The sequence below is a fragment of the Triticum dicoccoides genome, chromosome 4B (genome assembly GCF_002162155.2).
Source record: "Triticum dicoccoides isolate Atlit2015 ecotype Zavitan chromosome 4B, WEW_v2.0, whole genome shotgun sequence".
Lineage (NCBI taxonomy): Eukaryota > Viridiplantae > Streptophyta > Magnoliopsida > Poales > Poaceae > Triticum > Triticum dicoccoides.
In genome coordinates, this window is record NC_041387.1 from 592,253,697 (window position 1) to 592,275,013 (window position 21,317).

The 21,317-nt window shown below is 47.7% G+C and overlaps 1 pseudogene; it reads right to left on the reverse strand.

Moving 5' to 3' along the window:
- Window positions 1-9,934: 9,934 nt before the first annotated feature.
- Window positions 9,935-21,317, reverse strand: part of LOC119292853 — an 82,867-nt pseudogene continuing 71,484 nt past the window's right edge.

A 21,317-nucleotide genomic window follows, 5' to 3' on the forward strand; every position in this document is an offset into this window, starting at 1 on the left:
CGAACGGGCCCGACGAGGCCCGGTTCGGCCCCGGGGCGGGCCGGATCTGGGCCCCGGGCGGCGGCGGCGATGTGGGCGCGGTGGAGGTGACGTGGCAGAGGCTGATTGGTCGAGGGCGGCGGCGGACGCGTCCGGACGTCCGGCGGACGTGTCCGGCTGCGGAGAGAGCCTAGGTTAGGGTTTGGACTGCGAGAAATCCGGAGGGGAACACATATTTATAGGTAGAGGGAGCTAGGAGAGTCCAAATGAGGCACGGTTTTCTCCCACACGATCGTGATCGAACGACCGAGAGCATGGAGGGGAGTTAGATGGGTTTTGGGCCACTTTGGAAGGGTGTTGGGCTGCAAAGAGAAAGATGGGTTTTGGGCTACGCAGTTAATCGTTGGAGTATCAAACGACCTCCAAATGGCATGCAACTTGACAGGCGGTCTACCGGTGGTATACCAAGGCCACTTGGCAAGCCTCGGGCCATTCCGAGAACGTTTAACACCCATTCACAACACGAGACAAAAGGGGAACGCCGGAGGGCATAGGAGGGCCGGATTGCAAAACGGACAAGGGGAAAATGCTCGGATGCATGAGACGAACATGTATGCAAAATGAAATGCACATGATGACATGATAAAATGCAACATGCAAGCAAATGACATGGCAAACAACGACGAATAACTGGCAGACACCTGGTGCATCGGATCCGGGGCGTTACAGGGCCAAAACTTACAATGTCGGCGAACTCGTTCTACGCTTGCCGGACAAGAAAAAGGACAAACTTAAGCCCAAGTGGGAAGGTCCCTTCATCATCGACCAAGTCCTGACCGGCGGAGCATACCGTCTACGTAAAGCATCTGACAACCGACTCAAGCCGAACCCATGGAACGCAACATGTCTCCGAAGATTCTACGCCTAAACACCGGACTCAGAGTTCGTCTCACTCCCCCGTCCACCTTTTTATATTTTTTACTGTCTCTTGTCCCCCTCCTTCTTCCCACTTTTTGTTCAATACCTTTTATAGGCTGATTTGCGCTTTGTTTGCACACACTTGATGTGCTCCTAGCACTCATTATACCTGGGGGCTTCTTTACCAGAAGCTTATTAATACGGGCTTCACGCCCAATACATGTGTCATACTTCCGCATGTACCTTTTATTCACCATTATATGCATCGATATGACTTAAGTTTTGGCCAAGCTGGGTTGCCTGGCTCCTGTGCTTACCCCTACATTCCCGATTGTTCGGCTAGGAGGTAAAGGGAGCACCTCTGCGATTGTTACTGCCGGGTCAGCCGGATGTGTACCTCAGACTGGGTGAAGCCGAAAGCTAGCGTTCTTAAGAGAATATTCGGTCGGTGACTTGAAAGATGATTTATTACTTACTTATTTATAAGCCCCCAGATGCTTTTTCTGCTATTTTCGCAGTCCGGCATTGCACCTTAGGGCATGCCTCCCAGGGAAAGGAACCCTTAACGGAACTATTCTCCCTGGAAGATGTTTCTTACTAACCATGTAATATAACATAACTAGTTGGGCACTTGTCTGATAAAGCAATTATGACCCCGACGCCTTGTCTCCATGCATGCCCCGGTTCTTTTATAACCGTAGGGGTATTCGGACACACTCCGGACTGTTGGGTCCCGAGGTTGAAGCGAAACGGTCCGCAAAGACAAACGATCTACAATCCGGCTAGAAGGCATCTTGCATGTCATTTCAAATTACATCGTCAAACCGACTGATTATACTCCTCCTCAATCCCATCTAACAGGCTGTCTGATTTACAGTCCTGTTGGGAATATTTCACGGCCAGTTCTACTTGGCCATACATCAAGCTCACAGGGATCTCCTTCCCATCAGGCCCCGCAGGTCCGACCTCGGCCATGTGGTTTGGGTCAGCCTTCGGGTAGCGCGTCTTCACCATGGCCCAGGCCTCCCTGGCGCCCTGACGGTAGGCCGATATCTTCCACAAACGGAGGCGTCGTCGTGCTCCCTGGAGCTTCTCAGCAAGCTCACCAAGGCCCTCGGGTAGGGAGACGGATGGCCATAAAGCCTGAACGATGCCACTCATCGCCTGCCGAACACGTTCGAACAATTGCACCAGCTCGGGAAGTTGGTCACCTGTTGACCCAGGCATTTCCTCCGCAGGGCGACCTGTGAGCACACCTAAAGACATATTTCTGTCAAACGACTTCCTCGCCGAATTCTTCTTTTCAAAGGAATTTGCTCAAGCACTTACTATAAATGCCGCGACGAAGTCGCTGATTCTCCTTCAAGGAGCCAGACAGCTGGGCCCGAACACCTTTCAGCTCTTCTCCTAGCTGGGTGTGGGCATCTTGGAGCTTGTTTCTCTCCTGCTGCACCTTCATAAGCACCCTCTCGCCAGCCTTTAGCTGACGCAGTAGTTGTTGCTTGTCCGGATCTAGTCCAGCGCCCTCTGCAATATTATTGTCAGATTCACGCTGCACTTTGTTAATTAATTATCTTTTCAAAGTACTTCTTACCAGCGGGGGTCTCTGTGGCTCCCCCTGTGGCGGCCAGTGCGGCCTCAAGTTGGGCCTTGCACTCTTGGAGCTCCTGGGACAGATGGGTATTCTTCTCCGTAAGATCCTGCATAGAAATTGATCCTTAAATCAGTTATTTTAACCATTTTAAGTCTCGGGGGCTATTGGCATATATAACTATTAAAATTACTTACACGTATGTCTTTCACATACTGCTCCGTGGCTCTAGTTAACCCATTTTGAGCGGCACGGAGGTGCGCGTTTCCCGCATCAAAGGCATTTAACGCCTCCGGGGAGAAACACGCGTCACGAAGAACTGTCCGGCGATGCCTATGATTCATGGCACTCTCCACCTCAGACCGGGTGGCGGACAGCCTGTCGGCATCCTCCGTCGGAGGAGCGTCCGACTCATGCCTTGTATTCGCTTCCCCTTCCGGGCCATGCGTTGGAGCATGGCTGGCGGAGGCTTGATTGGCAACCTCTCCGGACACTGTACGGCGAGCGCTCTTTCTGAAAAAGTTATGAGCATTAATATACCTCCTAGGAATCCTTCCCTTAAAAAATAGCGGAGCTCTGTACCGTTGCGGCGACGTTTCAGTTCGCGTCGCACTCCTCTTCCGCCTGCTGGGCCGGACTGACCCTTGTTGGCCGGTCGCCGCGGGCTCGACTTCCTGCTGTAAAGGTGCTTCCTGTCGAACACCATTGGTGCATGGTGGTCAGAACTAAGCATTAAAGAAGTAACGGCGCCAGGACTTCGGTCGTACTCACCGGGGAAGTCGGACACAAACCGGGGTAGTCAGCCATAATGGCGACTAAAGCATTATCTATGCTGAGCTGGTGGTACACCCCGTCGATCAGTTCCACCGCTAAGTACGGATCCTCTTCGGAGGCCGGATCAAGGGACCTTTCTGGGTCTTCGGGTTGTGGGGCTGGGCTTTTTATGCCCTCCACATCCCGACGAGTTCCTGTGTCAAAATCATACAATAAGACAATTGCCTTTAAAGGCACGGTTCAGATATGCATGCGACCACTTACCCAGCTCCGAGGGTTGTTCATGGAAAATCCGTTCAAAGGATTCATGCGGAGGAAGTCCTCCTTCTCCCCCTTGTACAAGCCGGACAGGATCTTCACCAGATCGTCGGCCGAGCCAGGTCCCTTGCGGCCGTGATGGGTGGCGTCATCGTCTCCGTTGAAGTCCCACATGGGGTGGCCCCTATATTAGAGCGGCTGCACCCCACGCATAATGCATGTGGCCATGACTCCGATCATGGTTAATCCGGAATGGGCTAGCAGCCGTATCCGGCCCATCAAGTAATGGACGCTACTATCATCTTCTCGTCGAGGGCTCCGTGGGCGCCAACTTAGGCGTTTCTTCAGGGGAGCATTGCTGAACTCCGGAAGGCCGATCCGGACTGGATCCAGCAGCGGAGCGTCCTCCATATAAAACCACTCCGAAGGCCAATCTTCGGACGCCTTCTTCGGGGTCCCGGACAAGTATCCGGTCCTGGCGATGCGCCATATTTCGGCTCCGCCCACTTGATATATCGACCCCTCGTGAGAGTGGGGTACGAGGTAGAACAGCCTCTTCCACAGTGCAAAATGGGGCTCAATGCCCAAGAACAGCTCACACAGAGCTACGAAGCCCGCAATGTGCAAAATGGAGGCAGGTGTAAGGTGATGAAGCTGGAGTCCGTAGAACTCCAGGATCCCCCGGAGAAACGGATGTATAGGAAATCCGAGTCCCCTTATTAAGTAGGAGACGAAGCACACCCGCTCTCCTTTGGAGGGATTGGGGGCGCTCTCCTCCTGCTTCCCACCTTTGTAGGTGGCCAGTCCGGCTCGAACCGGAACCATGAAGGCCGGGGGAAGATATCCCTCTGCTTGGAGCGTCACTAACTCGCTGTGCGGGACTGAGCATCTCCTCCAATCTCCTGGCTTAGGGCTAGGAGCGCGAGAAGAGGGGCCGCGTCGACTGTCCATGTTGGAATGGGTTTGGTGTCAGATGCGCCTCGATGAGTGCTTGTGGAAGGAGGGTGATGTGATTTGGATCTGGATCCTCGCCTCTCTTACAGGCAGCTTATTTGCGCAGCTAGGGGGTAAAACATAAAATACCCTGGCTTTTCGCATTCGTGCGACGCGTGGAAGAAGACCATTATTGGACGTGGAAGCCAAGGAGCGCAGCATTTATGAAGCAACCGGACACTATCCGGCAAACACATGGAGCATGAAGAAGAACCCGCCTTGCAAACGCCGAAGACAACATACGCGCCGGATTCGTCGTTATTGAAGCCTGGTTCGGGGGCTACTGAGGGAGTCCCGGACTAGGGGGTGTCCGGATAGCCGAACTATCATCATCGGCCGGACTCCAAGACTATGAAGATACAAGATTGAAGACTTCGTCCCGTGTTCGGATGGGACTTTCCTTGGCGTGGAAGGCAATCTTGGCGATACGGATATGTAGATCTCCTACCTTTGTAACCGACTCTGTGTAACCCTAGCCCTCTCCGGTGTCTATATAAACCGGATGGCCTTAGTCCATAGGACGAACAACAATCATACCATAGGCTAGCTTCTAGGGTTTAGCCTCCTTGATCCCGTGGTAGATCTACTCTTGTAACCCACATCATCAATATTAATCAAGCAGGATGTAGGGTTTTACCTCCATTAAGAGGGCCCGAACCTGGGTAAAAACATCGTGTCCCTCGTCTCCTGTTACCATCCGCCTAGACGCACAGTTCGGGACCCCCTACCCGAGATCCGCCGGTTTTGACACCGACAGGTGCCTTTGGAATCACCAATCTTAGGCTCTTGCCACTCCTTATTCCATAGTCCATCGAATCTTTACCCAAAACTTGAAAACTTCAACCACACAAAACTCAAAACAAAACTTGTAAGCTCCGTTAGTATAAGAAAATAAAACCACCACTTAGGTACTGCAATGAACTCATTCTAAATTCATATTGGTGTAATATCTACTGTATTCTAACTTCTCTATGGTTCATACCACTTAATACTAGCCATATATGCATAAAAATAAGCAAACAACACATAGAAAACAGAATCTGTCAAAAACAGAACAGTCTGTAGTAATCTGTATAAAACGCATACTTATGGAACCCCAAAAATTATGAAATAAATTTCTGGACCTGAGAAATTTGTCTATTAATCATCTGCAAAAAGAATCAACCTAAAAGCACTCTCCAGTAAAAAAATGGCAGCTAATCTCGTGAGCGCTAAAGTTTCTGTTTTTCACAGCAAGATCACATAAACTTCACCCAAGTCTTCCCAAAGGTTCTACTTGGCACTTTATTGAAACAAGAGCTATAAAACATGATTGCTACAGTAGCATAATCATGTGGACACACAAAAACAGTAAGGATAAATATTGGGTTGTCTCCCAAAAAGCGCTTTTCTTTAATGCCTTTCTAGCTAGGCATGATGATGACAATGATGCTCACATAAAAGATAAAAATTGAAACATAACAGGAGCATCATGAAGCATATGACTAGCACATTTAAGCCTAACCCACTTCCTATGCATAGGGATTTTGTGAGCAAACAACTTATGGGAACAATAATCAACGAGCATAGGAAGGTAAAACAAGCATAACTTCAAGATTTTAAGCACATAGAGAGGAAACTTGACATTATTGCAATTCCTACAAGCATATGTTTCTCTCTCATAATAATTTTCAGTGGCATCATGAATGAATTCAACAATATAACCAGCACCTAAAGCATTCTTTTCATGATCTACAAGCATAGAAAATTTACTACTCTCAACATAAGCAAATTTCTTCTCATGAATAGTAGTGGGAGCAAACTCAACAAAATAACTATCATGTGATTGAAAATTAAGATCAAGATGACACGTTTCATGGTTATCATTATTCTTTAAAGCATAGGTGTCATCACAATAATCATCATAGATAGGAGGCATGCTTTCATCATAGTAATTTGCTCATCAAAGCTTGGGGAACAAAAAATATCATCTTCATCAAACATAGCTTCCCCAAGCTTGTGGCTTTGCATATCATTAGCATCATGGATATTCAAGAAATTCATACTAACAACATTGCAATCATGCTCATCATTCACATATTTAGTTCCAAACATTCTATAGATTTCTTCTTCTAGCACTTGAGCACAATTATCCTTTCCATCATACTCACGAAAGATATTAAAAAGGTGAAGCCTATGAGACAAACTCAACTCCATTTTTTTGTAGTTTTCTTTTATAAACTAGACTAGTGCTAAAATAAGAAATAAAAAGATTCAATTGCAAGATCTAAAGATATACCTTCACTTACCTAGCCTCACCGGCAATGGCGCCAGAAAAGAGCTTGATGTCTACTACACAACCTTCTTCTTGTAGACGTTGTTGGGCCTGCAAGTGCATAGGTTTGTAGGACAGTAGCAAATTTCCCTCAAGTGGATGACCTAAGGTTTATCAATCCGTAGGAGGCGTAGGATGAACATGGTCTCTCTCAAACAACCCTGCAACCAAATAATAAAGAGTCTCTTGTGTCCCCAACACACCCAATACAATGGTAAATTGTATAGGTGCACTAGTTCGGCGAAGAGATGAAGATACAAGTGCAAAATAGATAGTAGATATAGGTTTTTGTAATCTGAAATTATAAAAACAACAAGGTAACGAGCGATAAAAGTGAGCGTAAACGGTATTGCAATGGTAGGAAACAAGGGCTAGGGTTCATACTTTCACTAGTGCAAGTTCTCTCAACAATAATAACATAGATAGAACATATGACAAGCCCTCAACATGCAACAAAGAGTCACTCCAAAGCCACTAATAGCGGAGAACAAACGTAGAGATCATGGTAGGGTACGAAACCACCTCAAAGTTATTCGTTCGGATCGATCTATAAAAGAGTTCGTACTAGAATAACACCTTAAGACACAAATCAACCAAAACCCTAATGTCACCTAGATACTCCATTGTCACCTCAAGTATCCGTGGGCATGATTATATGATATGCATCACATAATCTCAGATTCATTCAACCAACATAAAAGTACTTCAAAGAGTGCCCCAAAGTTTCTACCGGAGAGTCAAGAACGTGTGCCAACCCCTATGCATTGGTTCATGGGTGGAACCAGCAAGTTGGTCACCAAAACATACATCAAGTGGCACATGATATCCCATTTTCACCACAGATAATCACGGCAAGACATACATCTAGTGTTCATAAAAAGACTCAATCCGATAAGATAACTTCAAAGGGGAAACTCAATTCATCACAAGAGAGTAGAGGGGGAGAAACATCATAAGATCCAACTACAATAGCAAAGCTCGGGATACATCAAGATCGTGCCATAGATGGAACACAAGAGAGAACACGAGAGAGAGAGAGAGATCAAACACATAGCTACTGATACATACCCTCAGCCCCGAGGGTGAACTACTCCCTCCTCGTCATGGATAGCGTCGGGATGATGAAGATGGCCTCCGGTGATGGGATCCCCCTCAGGCAGGGTGCCGGAACAGGGTCTCGATTGGTTTTTGGTGGCTACAGAGGCTTGCGGCGGCGGAACTCCCGATCTATCTTCTGTTCTGGAAGTTTTAAGGTACATAGGTATATATGGGTGCAGGGGGTATGTCGGTGGACCTTCGGGGTGCTCACGAGGTAGGGGCGCGCCCAGGGGGGTGCCCCCCATCTTCGTGGGCAGCCCGGGACTCCCCTGACGTGCACTCCAAGCCCATCAGGTTGGTTTCCTTCCAAAATTAACTTCTCTAGTTGATTTCGTTCCGTTTTGACTCCGTCTGATATTCCTTTTCCTCGAAACACTGAAATAGGCATAAAACATCAAATCTGGGATGGGCCTCCGGTTAATAGGTTAGTCCCAAAAATAATATAAAAGTGGATAATAAAGCTCAATATTGCCTAAAACAGTAGATAAAGTAGCATGGAGCAATCAAAAATTATAGATACGTTGGAGACGTATCAGATGACGCCGCCGCCTTCGTCGCGGCCTCGGCGGCGCTGCGCAAAGCGCTGTAGGGCGGTGCGTTGGCGCTCCCTCGCCATCTTCAGCGAGTCTTAGCGTGCCCATTGATGGGCCGCGTCGTCGTCGAGCTCGACCTCGCCGTGCTCCGCCTGCACCGGCGCCAGCAACCCCGGCTCCGTCTTCACCGGAGCCAGCCCCGGCTCCGTCTTCACCGAAGCGAGACCCGGCTCCGTCTTCGGCTTGACGAAGCGCGGGGGAGGAGGCGACGAGGAGGCGCGCCAGTCGACCTCGCTGATGACGATGCCGGCGCTGCGTGTACGCCGGCTGAGCGGCGTCTCCGCCGCGGGCTCGGCCTTGACGCCGAGCAGCAATGGAGTGCCGGAGGATTGGGAGGAAGAACGTGACGAGGAAGAGGAGGAGGAGCCGAACCTCCTCGGCGCCCATTGCCCGTCGCGTCGACGGTGCGTCGGGGTGGCGTCCTCGCCGGGGGTTACGCCAGTGGTGGGTTGTTGCCGCCCTCGAGGTGCGTCAGCACGTCGAGGGTGCGGCCGGGGACGCCCCACCAGAGGTGGCGCCCCTCGTTGTTCTTGATGCCGCCGACCACCGGCACCCCGTTGGTGGACGCCAGCCGCTGCTGCTGGCGGCGCTCGAAGTACGCCGCCCGAGCCGCGTTGTTGTCGGCGGCGTACTGGGGAAGGGAGCGCTCGGCGTCGGTGAGGGAGGCGCGCGCGATCTCGACCTCGTCGACGAAGTATGATGGCTTGGTGACGGCGTCGGGCAATGGGGGAATGGGCACTCCCCCATTGCTAAACCTCCAGCCCGTCGACCCGGCGCGCATGTCCGGCGGCGTCGGGATGTTCGCCTGGAACAGGAGCCAGGACTCCAGTTCGCGGAGCGAACGGCGGCCGAAGCTGTTGGCCGCCGCCTCGTCTCCGGGGAATCGCTCGGTCATCGGGGAGAGGGAGTGGCTGGGAAGAAGAGATCGACGGGAGAGGGAGGGCTGGGGTGGCACTCCAATGCAGGCGAGCGAGGTCATATATAGCCGCGCCGTCCGTGTGTACGCGTCCGAGGGAGGGGAGGCGTCGGCGCGTCTCGGCGCCTCGCCCCGTGACGCGCCGCCCGTGAGGAATCAATGGCAAAGCTGACCGGCGGCAGCCTTGCCATTGATTCCCCGCGGGAAACCGAGACGTCGGGAAGACGAGGCGGGCGGTGTAGCTGACGCGGCTGCTCCACGGCGCTTTCACGCCAAAAAAGATTCGCCCGGCGCCCCCCGCCGCGCCGGGTTCGGGTTGGGTCCGCCGTCGCCAACTTCGGCCCGAGCCGGCGAAAAATGGGCCCCTGGAAACGCGACTGGACCGATTTTTTAACCCCGACGGTCGAAAAGTCGCCTGGGGTCTTGTTGGAGGTGCGGCTGAAGATGCTCTAAGGCTCGCGTGCGACCGGCCCAAGTTTATTAACAAACCATACGAGCAAACACAAGTCACATATACTCGGACACCACACCATCACGCTAACGAGCACAGAACGACACAAACATAAGTCACATACACAGATACCACACCATCACACAGCTAATTAATGAAGACAAACTCGCGCTAAGTAAGCACCACAACTGATCGAACGAGACGGCAGCTAGTTGTGTTCGTGGATCTGCTTGACGAGTCCGAGGTTGATGATGCCCCAGGCGGAGCGCGGACATTGTTTCTCCTTGGCCTTGTCCCTCATCACCCTCCCCCGTGACACCCACCCCTCCCACGACATCCTCTTGTCCCAGCTGCTGCCCCACTCCAGCACCAGCCTCAGCCCCTCCGCCGCCGCCGCCTCCGCCTCCTCCCACCTCCCTCCGCCGTTCAGCAGCACCTGAGCCAGCACCAGCCACGGCTCCCCCACGTACGGGTTCTTCGCGATGCACCGCCGCAGCAGCGACTCCACACCTTCCTTGCCGTCGCTGCAGATCGCCTCCCAGTACAGGTCCCTCGCCGCGATCTGTTCGCCGGGGTCCAGCACCTTGCTGCACCGGTCGAACACGGGCGGGATGCAGAGCTCCAGGCCGGCGTCCTGTTCGTCCGCCGTCGTCTTCGTGGACCCATCCTCCATGTGGCGGAGCTGCTCGTCGGTGGCGATGAGGCGGTACAGCGCGGCGAGCCTGGACATGGTGCTCATCCACAGCCCGGGCTTTCCGGTCCCCGGCCAGAGCGCGGCCCAGTTGTCGCCGGCGAACTCCAGGCGCCCGTCGTCGTTGCGGAACAGCTTGTCCTGGTAGTCCGTGTACTGGTCGCTCAAGTCGGCGACGGTCATCAGCACGAACACCGCCAGCACGCGCCGCGACAGCGCCACCGGCTCCCCCGTCCGGATGTGCGGCACCACCACGCCCTCCTCCGGCACCACGGACCGCAGCTTCACGCGCCACGGCTCCACCTTGTCCCCCGGCTGCCCCCGCCGGAGTGCGCGGCCTGGAGGGAGGCATCGGCGGCGGCGAGGTGGTCCCGGAGCTCGGCGTCGGTGTAGCGGAGGTGGAGGTCGTCGTGCATGAGCGCGTGGCGCGGGGCGACGCAGAAGAGGTGCACGAGCCGCTCGGCGGCGGCCCCGACGATGCCGCGGACGCGGGCGCGGCTGACGTCGGGCTCGAAGATGGCGAGGTTGACGTAGGAGTTGGAGTAGGAGGAGTGGAAGAGGCCGCAGCGGGCGACGGCGTCGGGCGCGCCCCAGAGGCGAAGGATCCGGTAGACGTCGAGGAGGTGGGCGAGGAAGGTGCCGTGCTTGTGGTAGCACTCGCCGGCGCCGGCGGACACGAGGACGGAGACGAGCGAGGGGAGCTCGGGGTCGACGGCCGCGAGGTCGCCGCGGAGGAACGGGCGCGCGGCGGCGAGGATCGACTGGAGCGCGTCGTTCGTCGATGGGCCTCTGCCGTTGCTGATGCCGGTCGCCATTTCGATCGATGATCCCGGCGGGTGTAGTGTGTGTGATGTGTGTCTTACTCTCACTCCTGATTATTACCGTGATTGTGTTCTGTTCACCCTCTGCCGTTGCTGATTACTAGTATTACCGTGAGTGAAATGTTGGTTGCGTTGCGTAGCAAAATGAATAATTCAGTGGCCGCATGCAATTCAGGTGTACTAAAGGACGTGCGCGTGATACATGCATGGTGCTAGGATGGTCAGGTAGGAGCTAGGGCTATGATGCGAGCTGTTGTCGTCCTGTGAACGTGGATGGAATGTGTCCAAGTTCGCTTTCCAGTGCCGTGTCTGGAACAATAAGGCTGGTCATAGTGGGAGTAACATAAGTAGTAACATAGATGCCACATAAGCAAAAATGATGATGTGGCAAGTAGTTAATGAGAAGAGAGGCAAATAGAGTAACATAATATGTTACCATCACATAGCGGTTTTCAATGCATAATGAGTCTAAAAAGTAATAAATGAAGGCAACTATGTTACCACACCTATGACACTACCCACTATGAAGGTAGTAACATAGACTAGTAACATATGTATCTTACTAGTCTAAGAACATAAGCTAGTAACTTACACACTTCCCTAGACTATGTTACTACCTCCATAGTGGGTAGGAACGTCTATGTAGTGTCATGCAACGATGTATTTATTAGGTTATAGACTCATTGTTTCTTGAAGTGTGTGATGTTCCGGTAACTTAGCTAGTTACCACAAGCACCTCTCTCTTCATTAAATATGTGCCACATAAGCAAAGTTGTATTGGAGTGTGTGATGTTACTCCTAAGTTCCTCCCCATTGTGACCAGCCTAAGTTACTTCCCACTATGACCAGCCTAATCCTACCTTTACTCTTTCACGGGATCTTTTCAACCAACTGACCTGCCCCCTTGTTTTCAATGAAGTGGGTCCCTCCTCATCTCTAACTACCAATCCAAGTCCCCACGTTGGCCAGTCCATTGATCTCGTGAAAAAATCGTCCGTCAAAAAATCCTATGTCTGGCGTGCACCGATGAACTTTTCTTTTTTTGCGATGGCCTGCACCGATGAACACGTACGTACATGCAGGCAAAGGCAGTATTCGATGCGTCCGTTTCAGGTGACATCGGTTTTTGTTGCTTTGCCAGCTTTGGAGGCAGTATTCCCACTCATGTGTGTACATACAGTACAGGAGATGAGGAAATCAGATCCCACCCATTCACTCAGTCGCCTTTTGCATACACTGGGTAACGGTGGAACAAAAGGGCCGCGCGGCAATGTCCCGCCTCGTGCGAGGCAGTAGCTCGCCTCGCTGCAGGCAGCAGGTTCGCGGGCAGGCCCATTTGCCGGGATGAAGTCATGATGACGTTGCACATATTCACATTTTTTGTTTGTATTTTCTGTGTTTATTTTTTTCTCATTTTTTACTTCTGTTTCATTGTTTTCCATTGTAGGTTTTTAAACTATTCATTGCACTTTAGAAATATGTTATTCGTATATTTAAAAAAATAAAAGTGTATAACTAGATGTTTCTGACAGGAAAAACGTACAATGTGTATGAAAAAAAATAGTGATCAAAACATGTATATGAAAAAAGTAATCATGTCTTTAATTAATTTTAAACGTGTATAAAAGATGTTTCAGCTGTATATGAAAATTGTACAATGTGTGTGAAAAAGTAGACATCAAAACATATGTTTCAAGAAATGTACAATGTGTCTGAAAAATGTTTGACATGTACAAAAGGATGTTTCATATGTATACAGATAATATACAATATTTAGAAAAAAAAAACAGGCATCAAAACTAGACATTATTCTAACTCTGGGCCACCGCCAGAGGCTTGCTACCCCAACCAAAATTCTAAAAGTACCTAAAGCAAGAACGTGATCCCTCCGGTCAGCGGGAGCACCTTGGTCCATAGCACCTCCAAGGCCCAAATACCATTGGACACAAGGTGTATCGCCAGAGGTAGCGACAAGAGGACAAATACCTTAATCTCCTTCTGTGTCCTGTGCTCCAATGATAACAATAGACACGACTCCATAAAAAAGTAATACGACCATCCATAGATCTTTCGTCTCTCAAATCAAACAATCCAGAAGATGGTTCATCTCTACTGTCATACCACGCCAAGATTAAGGACCTGCGATGAGGGTCATCCAAAGTTAATTCACAACCGCATGATCGAAATTGCAAAAATAATATTGAAAAGTTGTTGGTATGGAGGACACCCGAGAATTCGCTAGCCATGACTTGTGTTTGTTGGTGGAGGGGAGTAAACTTTACTTTTTCCTCTTGGGAACCGCCGCTAATTTGTTTAGCATGGAAAATATTGAAAACTCGTGGTCGCGACATTGACAGGAAAGCATACCTCTCAAAATTATATTTATCTCTGTTTTAAGCTTTGGCACCTCTACAAATCCCTACTTCCTTCTATGAAGGGCCCATCCATTTACTTTTATGTTATTTTACTTTTATTGTGAGTCACCACCCTCTCATTTAAGCACCAACTAGGGAGCGCTATTGTCATTCTTATGCATTGAGTATAATTAATGTTGGGTGTGACATGACTGGATCTTTTTTACCATGAATACAATGTTTAATTTAGTCGTTGTTTCAACTTCAGAGGTGCTCTGCATTTATATTTTACGGTCTCAGAAAGGGCTAGCAAGATACCATGTTATCATATTATATCATGATTATTTTGACAAATTGTTGGCATCTGAGATATCTTATTATTGATCGCTAGTTGGTTATGTCATTGGTATGAGTAAATATGAGACCTAAATGTTATCATGAATATGGTTAGTTTATAATCCTTGCTGAAAACTTGAGCATTTATACAATAAGAAGAACAAAAAGAGTTTGTCAACTGAATTGCTTGAGGACAAGCAATGGGTTAAGTTTGGGGGAGTTGATATGCCCCAAATGTATCTACTTTTCCAAACGCTTTTGCTCTTCTTTTGGACTCTAATTTGCATGATTTGAATGCAACTAACTCAGAATGACGCTGCTTTCAGCAGAATTGCATGGTGTTGTTTTTGTGCAGAAATAAAAGTTCTCAGATTGAGTTGAAAATTTATGGAGAATTATTTGGTGGGGGGCACCGCACACGGCTAAACAATGTCAACTTTTGTGTTCTAGGGTGCCCCTGCCCCCGTATATAAAGGAGCAAGGGGGAGGCCGGCCGGCCCTTGGGGCGCGCCAAGGAGGGGAGGAGTCCTCCTCCTAGTAGGAGTAGGACTCCTCCTTTCCTAGTCCAACTAGGAGGGGGAAGGGGGAAGGAAGGAGAAGGAGAGGGAGAGGGAAAGAGGGGCCGCACCCCCCCTCCCCTAGTCCAATTCGGACTCCCCTTTGGGGGGGAGAGCCACCTCCTGGGCTGCTGCCCTCTCTCTCCCCTAAGGCCCACTAAGGCCCAATACTTCCTCGGGGGGTTTCGGTAACCCCTCCGTCACTCCGGTTTTCTCCGAAATCACCCGGAACACTTCCTGTGTCCGAATATAGCCGTCCAATATATCAATCTTTATGTCTCAACCATTTCCAGACTCCTTGTCATGCCCGTGTTCACATCCGGGACTCTGAACTACCTTCGGTACATCAAAACACATAAACTCATAATACCGATCGTCATCGAGCATTAAGCGTGCGGACCCTACGGGTTCGAAAACTATGTAGACATGACCGAGACACGTCTCCGGTCAATAACCAATAGCGGAACCTGGATGCTCATATTGGCTCCTACATATTATACGAAGATCTTTATCGGTCAAACCGCATAACAACGTACGTTGTTCCCTTTGTCATGTGTATGTTACTTGCCCGAGATTCGGTCATCAATATCACAATACCTAGTTCAATCCCGTTACTGGCAAGTCTCTTTACTCGTTCCGTAATACTGCATCCCGCAACTAACTCATTAGTCACAATGCTTGCAAGGCTTATAGTGATGAGTATTATCGAGTGGGCCCAGAGATACCTCTCTGAAACACGGAGTGACAAATCCTAATCTCGATCTATGCCAACCCAACAAACACCTTCAGAGACACCTGTAGAGCATCTTTATAATCACCCTTTTATGTTGTGACGTTTGGTAGCACACAAAGTGTTCCTCCGGTATTCGGGAGTTTCATAATCTCATAGTCTGAGGAACTTGTATAAGTCATGAAGAAAGCAGTAGCAATGAAACTAACACGATCATAATGCTAAGCTAACAGATGGGTCATGTCCATCACATCATTCTTCTAATGATGTGATCCCGTTCATCAAATGACAACACATGTCTATGGTTAGGAAACTTAACCATCTTTGATTAACGAGCTAGTCAAGTAGAGGCATACTAGGGACTATAGGTTTTGTCTATGTATTCACACATGTACTAAGTTTCTGGTTAATACAATTCTAGCATGAATAATAAACATTTATCATGAATTAAGGAAATAAATAATAACTTTATTATTGCATCGATGGCATATTTCCTCAAGTCTCCCACTTGCACTAGAGTCAATAATCTAGATTACATAGTAATGATTCTAACACCCATGGAGCTTTGGTGTTGATCATGTTTTGCTCGAGGCTTAGTCAACTGGTCTACAACATTCAGATCCGTGTGTATCTCTATGTCCCCTTCCGACACTTGATGACGGATGGAATTGAAGCGTCTCTTAATGTGCTTGGTTCTCTTGTGAAATCTGGATTCCTTTGCCAAGACAATTGCACCAGTATTGTCACAAAAGATTTTCATTGGACCCGATGCACTAGGTATGACACCTAGATCAGATATGAACTCCTTCATCCAAACTCCTTCATTTGCTGCTTCCTAAGCAGCAATGTACTCCGCTTCACACATAGATCCCGCCACGACGCTCTGCTTGGAACTGCACCAACCGACAGCTCCTCCATTCAATAAAAATACGTATCCGGTTTGCGACTTAGAGTCATCTGGATCAGTGTCAAAGCTTGCATCGACGTAATCATTTACGCGAGCTCTTTTTCACCTCCATAAACGAGAAACATATCCTTAGTCCTTTTTAGGTATTTCAGGATGTTCTTGACCGTTGTCCAGTGCTCCACTTTTGGATTACTTTGGTACCTCCCTGCTATGCTTATAGCAAGACATACATCAGGTCTGGTACACAACATTGCATACATGATAGAACCTATGGCTGAAGCATAGGGAATTAGTTTCATTTTTTCTCTATCTTCTGCGATGGTCGGGCTTTGAGTCTGACTCAACATCACACCTTGTAACATAGGCAAGAACCCTTTCTTTGACTGATCCATTTTGAACTTCTTCAAAACTTTATCAAGGTATGTCCTTTGTGAAAGTCCAATTAAGCGTCTTGATCCATCTCTATAGATCTTGATGCCCAATATGTAAGCAGCTTCATCAAGGTCTTCAATAGAAAAACTCTTATTCAGGTATCCCTTTATGCTATCTAGAAATTCTATATCATTTCCAATTAATAATATGTCATCTACATATAAGATCAGAAATGCTACAGAGCTCCCACTCACTTTCTTGTAAATACAGGCTTCTCCAAAAGTCTGTATAAAACCATATGCTTTGATCATACTATCAAAGCATTTATTCCAACTCTGAGAGGCTTGCACCAGTCCATAAATGGATCGCTGGAGCTTGCACACTTTGCTAGCACCCTTTGGATCGACAAAACCTTCCGGTTGCATCATATACAACTCTTCTTCCAGAAATCCATTTAGGAATGCAGTTTTGACATGATTCGGACAGATTGAAGCATCGCTACAGGTGAGAAAGTCTCATCGTAGTCAACTCCTTGAACTTGTCAAAAACCTTTCGCAACAAGTTGAGCTTTGTAAACAGTAACATTACCGTCTGCGTCGGTCTTCTTCTTAAAATCCATTTATTTTCTATGGCTTGCCGATCATCGGGCAAGTGTACCAATGTCCACAGTTTGTTCTCATACATGGATCCCATCTTAGATTTCATGGCCTCAAGTCATTTCACGGAATCTGGGCTCATCATCGCTTCCTCATAGTTCGTAGGTTCATCATGGTCTAGTAACATGACTTCCAGAACAAGATTACTGTACCACTCTGGTGCAGATCTTACTCTGGAAGACCTACGAGGTTTGGTAGTAACTTGATCTGAAGCTTCATGACCATCATCATTAGCTTCCTCACTATTTGGTGTAGGAATCACATGAACTGATTTATGCGATGAACTACCTTCCAATAAGGGAGCAAGTACAGTTACCTCATCAAGTTGTACTTTCCTCCCACTCACTTCTTTCGAGAGAAACTCCTCCTCTAGAAAGGATCCATTCTTAGCAACAAAGATTTTGCCTTCGGATCTGTGATAGAAGGTGTACCCAACAGTTTCCTCTGCGTATCCTATGAAGACGCACTTCTCCAATTTGGGTTTGAGCTTATCAGGTTGAAGCTTTTTCACATAAGCATCGCAGCCCCAAACTTTAAGAAATGACAACTTTGGTTTCTTGCCAAACCACAGTTCATAAGGCGTCATCTCAACGGATTTAGATGGTGCCCTATTTAAAGTGAATGCATCCATTTCTAAAGCATAACCCCAAAGCGATAGCGGTAAATCAGTAAGAGACATCATAGATCGCACCATATCTAATAAATTATGGTTACAACGTTCGGACACACCATTTCGCTGTGGTGTTCTAGGTGGCGTTAATTGTGAAACTATCCCATGTTGTTTCAAATGAAGACCAAACTCGTAACTCAAATATTCTCCTCCATGATCAGATCGTAGAAACTTTATTTTCTTGTTATGATGATTTTCCGCTTCACTCTGAAATTCTTTGAGCTTTTCAAATGTTTCAGTCTTATGCTTCATTAAGTAGATATAACCATATCTGCTTAAATCCTCTGTGAAGGTAAGAAAATAACGATACCCACCACGAGCATCAATACTCATTGGACCGCATACATTGGTATGTATTATTTCCAACAAGTCAGTAGCTCGTTCCATTGTTCCGGAGAATGGTCTTTTAGTCATCTTGCCCATAAGGCACGGTTTGCAAGCACCAAGTGATTCATAATCAAGTGATTCCAAAAGTCCATCAGTATGGAGTTTCTTCATGCGCTTTACACCGATATGACCCAAATGGCAGTGCCACAAATAAGTTGCACTATCATTATTAAACTTCAATCTTTTGGCTTCAACACTATGAATATGTGTATCACTACTATCGAGATTCAACAAAAATAGACCACTCAGCTGGGGTGCATGACCATAAAAGATATTACTCATATAAATAGAACAACCATTATTCTCTGATTTAAATGAATAACCATCTCGCATCAAACAAGATCCAGATATAATGTTCATGCTCAAAGCTGGCACCAAATAACAATTATTCAGGTCTAAAACTAATCCCAATGGTAGATGTAGAGGTAGCGTGCCGACCGTGATCACATCGACTTTGGAACCATTTCCCACACGCATCGTTACCTCATCCTTAGCCAATCTTCGCTTAATCCGTAGCGAGTTGCAAATATGAGCAACAAAACCAGTATCAAATACCCAGGCGCTACTGCGAGCATTAGTTAAGTACACATCAATAACATGTGTATCAAATATACCTTTCTCTTCGCCATCCTTCTTATCCGCTAGATACTTGGGGCGGTTCCGCTTCCAATGACCAGTCCCTTTGCAGTAGAAGCACTCAGTTTCAGGCTTAGGTCCAACTTGGGTTTCTTCTCTTGAGCAACAACCTTTTTGCCGTTCTTCTTGAAGTTCCCTTTCTTCCCTTTGCCCCTTTTCTTTAAACTAGTGGTCTTATTAACCATCAACACTTGATGCTCCTTTTTTATTTCTACCTCCGCGGCCTTTAGCATCGCGAAGAGCTCGGGAATAGTCTTTTCCATCCATTGCATATTATAGTTCATCACGAAGCCTTTATAGCTTGGTGGCAGTGATTGAAGAACTCTATCAATGACACAATCAACTGGAAGATCAACTCCCAGCCGAGTCAAGTGATTATGATACCCAGACATTTTGAGTATGTGTTCACTGACAGAACTATTCTCCTCCATTTTGTAGTTGTAGAACTTGTTGGAGACTTCATATCACTCAACTCGGGCATTTGCTTGAAATATTAACTTCAACTCTTGGAACATCACATATGCTCCATGACGTTCAAAACGTCTTTGAAGTCTCGATTCTAAGCCGTAAACCATGGCACACTGAACTATCGAGTAGTCATCAACTTTGCTCTGCCAGACGTTCTTAATGTCATTAGTAGCTTCTGCAGCAGGCCTGGCACCTAGCGGTGCTTATAAGACGTAATTATTCTGTGTAGCAATGAGGATAATCCTCAAGTTACGGACCCAGTCCGTGTAGTTGCTGCCATCATCTTTCAACTTAGCTTTATCTAGGAACGCATTAAAATTCAAAGGAACGGTAGCACGGGCCATTGATCTACAACAATGTAGACATGCAAAATACTATCAGGTACTAAGTTCATGATAAATTAAAGTTCAATTAATCATATTTTAAGAACTCCCACTTAGATAGACATCCCTCTAATCATCTAAGTGATCACATGATCCAAATCAACTAAACCATGTCCGATCATCACGTGACATGGAGTAGTTTTCAATGGTGAACATCACTATGTTGATCATATCTACTATATGATTCACACTCGATCTTTCGGTCTTAGTGTTCCGAGGCCATATCTGCATATGCTAGGCTCGACAAGTTTAACCTGAGTATTTTGTGTGTGCAAAACTGGCTTGCACCTGTTGTATGTGAACGTACAGCTTATCACACCCGATAATCATGTGGTGTCTCGGCACGACAAACTATAGCAACGGTGCATACTCAGGGAGAACACTTGTACCTTGAAATTGAGTAAGGGATCATCTTATAATGCTACCAACGTTCTAAGCAAAATAAGATGCATAAAGGATAAACATCACATGCAATCAAAATATGTGACATGATATGGCCATCATCATCTTGTGCTCATGATCTCCATCACCGAAGCATCGTCATGATCTCCAACGTCACCGGTGCAACACCTTGATCTCCATCGTAGATCCGTTGTCATCTCGCCACCTATTGTTACTACGACTACCGCTACCGCTTAGTGATAAAATAAAACAATTACATGGCGATTGCATTGCATAAAATAAAGTGACAACCATATGGCTCCTGCCAGTTGCCGATAACTTTGTTACAAAACATGATCATCTCATACAACAATTTATATCACATCATGCTTGACCATATCACATCACAACAAGCCCTGCAAAAACAAGTTAGACGTCCTCTACTTTGTTGTTGCAAGTTTTACGTGGCTGCTACGGGCTTCTAGCAAGAACCGTTCTTACCTACGCATCAAAACCACAAAGATTTTTCGTCAAGATTGTTGTTTTAACCTTCAACAACGATCGAGCGTAGCCACACTCGATTCAACTAAAGTTAGAGAAACAGACACTCACCAGCCACCTATGTGCAAAGCACGTCGGTAGAACCAGTCTCGTGTAAGCGTACGCGTAATGTCGGTCTGAGCCGCTTCATACAACAATACCGTCGAATCAAAGTATGACATGCTGGTAAGCAGTATGACTATTATCGCCCACAACTCTTTGTGTTCTACTCGTGCATATAACATCTACACATAGACCTGGCTTTGATACCACTGTTGGGGAACGCGGTAATTTCAAAAAAATTCCTACGATCACGCAAGATCTATCTATGTGATGCATAGCAACGAGAGGGGAGAGTGTTTTCACATACCCTCGTAGACCGAAAGCGGAAGTGTTATGACAACGCAGTTGATGTAGTCAAACGTCTTCATGATTCGACCAATCTTAGCACCGAACGTACGACACCTCCACGATCAACACACGTTCACCTCGGGGACGTCCTTCGTACTCTTGATCCAGTTGAGGCCGAGGGATAGTTTTGTC